The sequence below is a fragment of the Ctenocephalides felis genome, unplaced genomic scaffold (genome assembly GCF_003426905.1).
Source record: "Ctenocephalides felis isolate EL2017-DRISC unplaced genomic scaffold, ASM342690v1 CF-g0.4_SCAFFOLD_01170, whole genome shotgun sequence".
NCBI lineage: Eukaryota > Metazoa > Arthropoda > Insecta > Siphonaptera > Pulicidae > Ctenocephalides > Ctenocephalides felis.
In genome coordinates this window covers 34,364,722-34,374,967 of record NW_020537324.1, presented here as the reverse complement: position 1 = coordinate 34,374,967, position 10,246 = coordinate 34,364,722, and the positions used below count along the sequence as shown (strand labels likewise).

Below are 10,246 nucleotides of genomic sequence, written 5' to 3'. Positions count from 1 at the left end.
ACATACGTACATACATACTACACACTTACACACACATACACTCATACGTCCAATTTTTCTAAAGTATGCCAAAATGATCAGTTCTGAAATGTAATGATGTACAAAAATTGTCCTTTTCGATTTTTTGCGATTACTATAACTTATCCCACGGGAAATTAAATATCAAGTTTGTCTTATTTCCAGCGAAATGTCAGGATGTATATATTATATTAAAACTGTTATATGTAGCAGTTTGTGAATTTTATGTACGTAATACACATAATATAAATGATTAAGATAGCGTTCCACATAGAAAAGGCGTAGATGTAAATGAGTATTACTTAATTCTCGCAATCAACACTGCTTAGCCATATCAGGACAGCACGGCGCCTCCAATCCTAAGCACCTGGTCAAATTATCAAAGTGCGCGGTGTCATCGCGTGAGCGCAATCAACTATAGTGCCTTCGCCGCAAATCACCTAATTCGGAGTAAATGCGCCGAAGCTGACCGAGGGGGCCTACCGAATATCATACATAATACACAAAATACATTATCACAACACGATACTCATACCCCTTTACTAATCAGTAGTCAATAAATACGATACTCCTGAGTACGTCCACACTACAAATAGTGTTAGAAGTATCGAGGCAAAAGATCGATATTAAGTACTTTAAAAAGTATCTAATCAAAATATCGATGCCAAAAAATATCGTGGCGAAAGTATCGATAGTACTCAATATCGATTTATGAGTACTTTTCATCAAAAACAAACATAAGTGCAAGAAAGATCTAAAACTCATTAAATATCATATCACAATATTAGAATGAATTATATTGCTTGTATCTGATGTGTTAAATCAGAATCATTTTCAATATTGTAAAATGTTAACAGTAATTTTTCAATACTAATTTCAAATTCTATACTTCTTCAAAAAAATACAAGTTATAATAGTTGAGTATTTTTGATTAAAACAATATAATAGTCTGATACTATATTCAAAATGCAATTTTATTCATTTTTAAGTATTTTTAAGTACAATAATATTTTTAATATTTTTAAGTAAAATAATATTTTATAATTGTTGAATATTTTTATATGAATAATTTTAGCGAGCATGCAACTTTAAAAGCCGTTACATGTGTACATAAAAGTGCAATATGAACCTCTTTGAAAAGCAATAAACATTCAGTTTAATGACGGTCAAATTAATATTTCGGCACTTGAAAAACATCCCTTCGGAGCGATGGGATTTAAATTTTAAATGGTTCCGAGAAACTCAAACCCATATGTTTGCATGCTGATATTCAAAAATTTCAATACATAAATATTTTGCGTAAAAAGGATCGAAATATATTATTTCGAATAATAATACTCAACCATTTCAATATATATAAAAAATATATATTTATATTTTAAAAGATAATAAACACAAAATACTAATATGTATATTGAAATTGATGAATATTATTATTTGAAATAATTATATTTCGATTCTTTTTTACGTAAAATACTAATATATTGAAATTAGTAAGTATTATTATTTGAAATAATCATACTTCGATTGTTGAATATGTTTTTATAAAACATTTAAGGTACTTTAAATCATTTTATTTTTTCATTTTACATAAGCGTAATAAATAAACATCTTTAGTTATTAGTGTGGTCATATTCATTTTGGGTTATTGAGCAATAAATTCTGAGACTAATGACCCTTCGGGATCATTTTTTGACACTTCTTTGAACAATTATGACCACCTAGGGAGACTATTGCTTCGCATTTGGCAATGAGTGGGGTTAATAGTTGGTCGATGAGTGGTTTATAGATTACGCTGTCGATTCTTTTTGAGTACTATCGACGAAAAGAATCGATATTGGCAAATAGATCGAGCTAAAAAATCGATAGCAAAAGTACTCACTATCGACCGCAAAGTATCGATATTTACTCAGTACTCGATATTTCGTTCTAACACTAACTACAAACACACTCTCGCACACTATGAGCAATTCGTGTCTGGTGATATTACAACAGTCCTATCACGACACGTACATGGTGGAAACCAGTCGACGTAGTGATCCGTAACGGTTAACACGCGTTGCGGTAGAAAATCCGAAATTTTCAATTTTCAAAATAACCGCCACCGGTCGCACACAGTTATACATCGGCAATACGACTTTGGCGAATATTCTATTCGCGTGTGGTAGTGCGACTGTGGATTTGAGTGCTACAGTGTTTGCAGTGCTAATTTTGATTTTTATAACGCTCTTTGGATACGGAGTAATGATCGTACATCAACCTAGAAACAGCTTAGGTAATAAAAAAAAGTTATTTTAATTTAAGCTTCGATTTTATTTGGCCTCGAATAAGTTCTCGTGTTCAAATAAAATTTACATAATTTATTAGTAAAAAAACACGAACACTTTAACTAATAATTCAGCTATTGTTTGCAACTGGAAGAGTAAACCTCGATTTATTCATTAATTTAAATTAGGTATATTTAAAACAAATATCATTCAAAAGTATAGTTTCGCATTAGGTTTTTGTGATGGAGAAAATCAATGATGAACACAAATAAGTATGAGCATGAAACACAGTTTTCAAACCACAAAATAACTATACATGAAGCTTTGAATTTTTAAATATATTACAATAAAGTTACTCTACCTCGTTGTGCATGGCATCGTACCTTAAGACAAATAGTTGGAACATCACGTACCGAAAATTAACATTTTTTTAAAAAACCTCTTTTAAAAAGCTTTGAAAAAAGATAGATTTTTCAGAATTTTAAAACTATTTTGGTTTTTTAACTTCCTGTAGGGCAAGTTATAGTAATCGCAAAAAAATCGAAAATGAAAATTTTTGCATTTCTCGACGTTTCAAAGGTTTCTGAATATTTTGGCATACCTTAGAAAACATGGATGTATGTGTGTGTGTGTGTGTGTGTGTATGTGTGTATGTATGTGCAGATACAAATTTTCGTCGACGATTTCGGGAACACCGATCAACCGATTTGGATAATTCGAAAAACATTCGATTCGTATTGATAAGGAGACGTGCTGATTAGTTTTTGGCGAAAGCAGGTCTAGCCGTTCCAAAGATACGGGGCAAAAAGTGCCAAAAACAGTAACTCGGTTTTTAAGAGAACGGAGCATCCAATTTTAATATTTCAAAAAACATTTTACTTGTATTGACAAGGTGAAGAACCGATCAAATTTTCATAAAGGCAGGTCTAGCGGTTTCGGAGATCTAATGAAAAAAGTAAAAAAAAATGCCATTTGGTGGTCAAAAATGATGATTAGACATATGCACATCAAATTATCAGATATTTTTTAGAGATTTTAACAATAAATATAAATTTGGTTTACATTCCTATGGGTTCCGTACCAATGTTTACGCGTTAGACGGCGACGCGGCGCTTACGCGCTTTGATAGTTCGTCTTTATGCAGTTAAAGCAGTACGATTGCTTTGAAAAAAAGTTTAGATCTTTCAAAATATGTCAAAATAAAGAATTTTTTTTTTTCAAAAAAAAGTAATTTTTTGTCCAATTTATAGTTTCTCAAAAATCTTATTTTTTCGAAGTAAAATTTTTTCGAAAATGTTAATTGTTTTTGAAAAAATAATAATTTTTGGTACGGGAAGTTCCAGCAATTTGCCTTAAGGCCTTAATTGCCTTAAGACAGAATTCCACTTACAGTTATATTTTGAAATTTTTGAACTTTTTTTTTCGAAGCAATCGCGCTACGCCGCAATCTAACGGAAAAATATAAACAAAATTTGTACTTAAAATCTCTATAAAATATCTGATAGTTTGGTGTGCATATGTCTATTGATCATTTTTTTGACCAAAAAATGGCATTTATTTATTGGATCCGGAAAACCGCTGGACCTGCGTTGCCAAAAATGTAATCAGTTCTTTTTTTTTCTAATACAAATAAAACGTTTTTGAAATCATTCAAATCGAATGCTCCGTTCTCTCCAAAACTAAATTTCTATTTTTGGCACTCTTTGCCTCGTATCTTCGAAACGGCTGGACTTGACTTTGCTAAAAACTAATCAGCATGTCTCCTCATCAATACGAACCAAAATGTTTTTTGAAATCAGTTGATTCGTATTCCCGAAATCGCCGACGAAAATTTGTATCCGCACGCGCACACACATCCATTTTTTTTCTAAGTATTACTTAGTATAAGGTGTGCAAAAATGTTCAAAAATCTTTGAAACGTAAAGATATATAAAAATTTTCAAGACGTTGCAACCTTTCTCAAATTAGTTTTATTGCCACGCTTATCAGCTTATCTATGGTATTATCTGTACAATTAAAAAAAGGATTTTGCCGTTTTACGCGACATGCGTTTTCTGAGTAATTATACAAATAAACTGATAATCACGTTAACTCATGTAATGTACGTATGTCCTACTTATTAGGAGAACAAAAAAATTGAATTAGTCATATCATTCAAGAATAGGCATATGGAAACGAAATTGATTTACTTCAATGACATACGTTAATCATAAAATATGAGTTATTTACTGAACGACAATTGATTTATTCATTTACAGAAAAACATATGAAAATGACATCATACAGTAATTACGCATGCTGCTGATAACTGAAATAAATGACTCCTTATATATACCATTATTTGCTAAAAACTATATGGAAATGTAAAAATTGTATTGACAAATGTATAGACTGATTTATGAAAATATGGCATTCAAATTCAAGTATATGACAAATGCATTAGCATGGCGTGCGCGTTTGTATATGACGATTTAGATGAAATATTGATACGATCTCTTTAGTTGTCGTTGGCAATAAATTGTATTAATTATTCATGTTATCCTATATTATGAAGTATATGAAAAAAAGCTTGAACAATTGAAACACAGAGAAGAAAAAATAAATAGAATAGAAACAGTACAAACTCCAAATTCTTAAATAATTTTGATTCTCCCAATAAAAAGTTAGATCAAATCCGTATGAAAAATGAAGCTAAAAAAGATAACTAGATTTATTTGTTGAGCAATAAAAAACTAACATCACTCGTCAAAAATCATCTCTCTATTAATTTTTTTTATATATTAATAGAACAGAGATCCAATATGCTGTTGTGATAATTTATCTTAACCCATGGCAACCCAAACAGTTATCCTGTCTAAATGCGACGATTTTTTTTTAAAACTTCTGTAGGAGTGATGTTTTTTTTGATGCAGCAATGCTTAAAGTTTTGAAGCTTTATGCGTTAAAGGATAATTTCACGCAAAATCCGATGTTCCTAGTGCTTGACATCAGGCTTTCCAAGACAGGTATCGAACCTGGGTTCCCTGATTGAAATGTCATACCTTGGCCTTTATAGGCCTTTCTATTAGAATAAAAGCATATTGGTTTGTGGAAACGTATTTTTATCTGTCATGACGCAATTTATAAGAAAAACACCATCATGGGCGTTAAAAATTAAAACTGATAACACCTAGCCCCACATAATATCCAATTCAGTTGCACTCTCTAAAACAAGGATGTATAACAAGTGTGCTCTATGATATTTTAGATTAAACCAACGCATCTTAAGAAATTGAAAAAAAATAAGTAGAATATATAAAAATATAAAAATAAACTAAATTGATATGACGTGCAGATTTGTGTGTAAATTTCATTAAAATTCTATTAAAACAAAAGAGATTAAAATAGAATATTATTGTAACAAATGCTGTGTTGAGCCATTTGCAATGATTAAATGATAATATTCTACGAACGATATGATATTTGATTGGTTATAACAAGCAAGTCTTTGTTCAAACAACAACCGCCTTCAGTGTTCCTTGTTTATAGAAAATCGTTATATACGTACATAATACAAATATGTACATCATTTATATATACTGTTTAACATTTGTCTGATTGACTTTTTTGTATAACTTTTCAGTTTCTTTTAATAATAATAATCAATAAAAATAATTATTGTTTTTATTCGGCGTGTTGGATTTTTAATTATGACCGATGAATATACATATGAATATACACAAGATATAAATGAATTTTGGTTTTTAATAAATATTTCCATATACAGTATTTGTAGAGACGCGCGATTACGAGCCTTAATGCTTGCTCGTCGCTCTTGCAAAGCGAACTTATATGTCTATTCTTGCAGCAACGCGTGTACTAGCTTAAGTTTTTCCAACTTTTCACCACGAAGTTCCACTCAGATTTAAATAAAATTTTTAATATCCGAAGACAAATGAATTCGAATGATACTAATTTAAAAGAAGTCCAAAGAACCGCACTGATAGGTAATAAAAAATGAAAAATTATTTTCACCTTTTCATGCACTAACAAATAATTTTTTCACATTATTTGTTATGAACAACATAGACAAGATCAATGTGAATAGAATGACATTAATACTTTTTTGATATCTTTTATATTTCCGACAAAATTGAGTTTGAAAAAAGGGGACACTTTCACATGTTTTCACTGATATCTCGGCCAAAATATTTTAAGTATTTATTTTTATTAGTATTTTTTCGTAAATACCTATAAAATGGCTTCAGAATTATTTAAATACCAGGATGAAGCCGATTTTGTATGGTAACACGCCCATACTTTTTGAAAAATTTTATAACTGTCATTCCACTGTGCCTAATGCCTACGTCCACGGATACCATTCTGAAATGATGCCATTTGGATCAACGATTGATTTGGATTTCGGATATGGATATTTTTAAATTGAAAATATTAAAAAAATAATATTCAATCTTTGCTATTGGCTTAAAATATACAATTCTATACTTAATGAGTTAAGGAATCAGGGCCGTGCCTGACGGGCGTTCATTGCGTGCACCGCACGCAGGCGGCCGAAATTAAGAGGCGGCCAAATCGTTACAAGTTGTTTACTGGGCAAAAATACAATCGGTTTGTTTTCATTAAGATACTAAGTAAAAACAGTTTCTCTAATCTAATCTATCTAAAAAGAGTTTCTCAGAAATAAGAAATGTATAAAAACTGATTAGGTCGTTGTAGTATTTATATACCTAGTCATCAAGGCCGTGCCTGGCCAGCGTGCAGTGCGGGCCGAGAGGCGGCCAAATCAAAAAAAGAACAAATTTAAAAGCGGCCATAACAAAAACCGGTAGAATTAAAAGTCCGATGAATTAAATGGCGGACAAATTGAAAGACTGCTAGATTAAGAGGCGGCCAACTAAAAGTCCGCTGAATTCATTCGCAGCCGTATTGAAAATCCGCTGAGTTAAAAGACCACAGTATACTCTGTGATTAAAAACATGGTTTATATTATAATCAGCCGAAGGCGGCCGTATTGAAACCGAAATCGTATCAAAAGCGGCTTTTTTTTTATCTATCATATAGCCCACAGAGTAGCTCCAGGAGGACTTAAAAATTTTAATATTACATATTATAATAATACAAGTATACTAATATATGATACAACAATACATAACAATATAATTCATAACAATACATAACACAAAATAAAAGAAACTATCAAATACTTAACGGTAAAACTAAATTATATATGATGGAAATAACATATTCGCGACAAAATATCAAGATTAACTTGTACAGATGGCAATTAATTGTTTTGCTGAAGTATTGTGAATATCGATATCTTTATTAAATGAGTTGAAATTAGAGGACATTAGCACTATAGGTGAGTTTAATAGAGCATTAGTCTTAGGAGTAGAATATTTGAAAAACATTTGAGTTCGTGATGAGAGTCTAGGAACGATAAAGGATAGTTGGTCTAGAATTTGAGGACAATCTATGGCATTATTACATAGTTTATGCAGGAACAAAATACTATCAGTGAAACGACGTGTAGCAAGAGATGTTACGCAGAATGCATTAATTAAAATATTGTGGTCGAAACCTCGTTCAGGGTAAATTTTGTGCGTTTTAAAATATAGATATTTTAGAAATTCTCTTTGAACCTTCACTATCGCATCTGAATTATTGCTATGGTTAGGATACCAAATAATCGATCCATACTCCAGCTTTGAACGTACAATTGCACAGTATATGCTAATTAGTGACAAATTAGATTCAAATTGTTTGCAGTTTCTTAATATTATTCCTAATGATTTTTGCGCCTTGTTACATATATTAGATATGTGATCTGTAAAAGTCAAACTAGAATCAAATACAATGCCTAAATCAGATATTTTATCACACCTTTCTATGCAGGTCAGAAATTTTATAATCAAAATGCGTCGGAACGCGCTTGTTTGTAAAGCTAACAATTTTGCATTTAGAAATATTCAGATCCAGTTTATTTTGACAACACCAGGAGTAAAATGAATTTAGTTAAGACTGCAATACTAGGCAGTCATCTATTGAGTTTATTTTAAGATATAACTTGAGATCATCTTCAAACAATAAATGAGGACAATTAATTACTTCCGATATATCGTTAATAAAAATATTAAATAAAAGAGTTAAGAAAAACAAACTGTTTACGATTTTGAAGATAGCTTTTAAAGAAATAAGTAAGTTAAGTATTAAAACCAATTTTAGAAAATTTAGTAAGAAGAATATTATGATCTATTTTATCAAAAGCTCGACCGATCATTGATAAAAACTAATCAGCACTATTCTCAAAGAGTACCTTTGAAATGGTTTTGGAAATTTCAAAATCGATTCACGAATTTAGACTATGGACGAAAAATTTTTACACTTTTGACAACCCTAAAGAAACGGCTCGGTCGATCGTGAAGCAAAAGTAACCAGCACGAGTGCTTATCGAATGTCATCGATTTTTCAAATAGGATTGCGCATTTTTATAAAAAACGTCGACTAAAGATGAAATTTTGCCTCACGTAAAAAAGTGCAGCTCAGTTGTTGAAACTGAGCTAATATTTTAAAAATTAAAACGACTTGTCGTAAGGTGAAAATATTTAGTTATATTTAAGATCATGATCTCTATCGGCAAAAAAGATTTATAAATATCATCGTCAAAATATATTAATATGAATATTTAACAATTAAATAAATAAACGATTCGTCCGATCTCTTAAAACTAATCAGCACGATTCTCAAATGATATCTTTCAAACAGTTTCCGAATGTTTGAAAACGATGCAGGATTTTGGGCTAAAACATGCACAAAAATTTGTAAACTTTCTGTTGATTAGAAACGGCTTGGCCGATTGTTGCACTAAACTGACAGACGGTAGTCGTTATCTAGTTACATCAAATGACTTAAATTTTGAAATCGATTTACCCGGTTTTCAGAGAAAACGTTGACAAAAATTAAAAATTGGCTCGTATACACACTTTTTTTAACTTCCCGTAGGGTAAGTTATTGTAATGGGCCGAAAATCGGAATTGAAAATTTTTACATTTCTCGACGTTTTGAAGGTTTCTGAACATTTTGGCATACTTCAGAAAAAATGGATGTGTGTGTGTGTGTATGTATGTATAGATACAAATTTCCAGTCACGTTTTAGGGCGCACGGATCAACCGATTTGAATGGTTCAAAAAAACATTCGATTCTTATTGATAGGGAAAAGAGCTGATTAGTTTTTGGCAAGGCAGGTTCAGCCGTTTCGGAGATACGGAGCAAAGAGTGCAGAAAATAGAAATCGAATTTTTGAGAGAACAGAGTATCCGATTCGAATGATCTAAAAAACATTCAATTAGTAATGATTGGGAGAAGTGTTTATTAGTTTTGGCAAAGGCAGGCCCAGCCATTTTGAAGATACGGAGCTAAATATGTAAAAAATGATAGTTTTTGAGAGAACTAAGCGTCCGATTTAAATGATTCAAAGACTCTCTGCTTGTCTTCACAAAATAATTGATTTTGGAAAAAATTTTGTTCCATTTTTTTTTTTTTAGTTTTAGTTTTTCTTGTATATCGAAATATTCAGATTTTTATTCTGACTAAAGTTCTAATATAACTTAAACAAATAATTTTAAATTAGCAATTCAGTTTATATACTTCTTATAAATATTAGAATGTTACAATATTTATAATAATCTATTTGAAAACATTCAGTATTCCTCAAACATTTCTTTACGGTACGGGAAGTTCCAGCAATTTGCCTTAGGCACGATGCCATAATTGCCTCAAGACAGATTCCACTTACAGCTAGTTACAATTTGGTCTCGAACGATTCAGATGACTAGGAACATAGAGAAAATATAAAAATTACAAGTCGAGAACATATTTGATATTTTCCTATTATGTTATTTTCAAGGGCGGCCAAAAAATTCTCGCACGCAGGCGGCCACATACCCAGGCACGGCCCTGT

At 31.0% G+C, this 10,246-nt stretch overlaps 1 protein-coding gene across 1 annotated transcript in view; it reads left to right on the top strand.

Moving 5' to 3' along the window:
• Nucleotides 1-2,112: 2,112 nt before the first annotated feature.
• The window catches only part of LOC113366239 (serine palmitoyltransferase 2-like), a 14,022-nt gene continuing 5,888 nt past the window's right edge, over nt 2,113-10,246 (top strand). The window contains exon 1 of the mRNA XM_026607812.1: nt 2,113-2,293. The gene's annotated coding sequence lies outside the window, so the exon portion shown is untranslated. The remainder of the gene's footprint in view (nt 2,294-10,246) is intronic.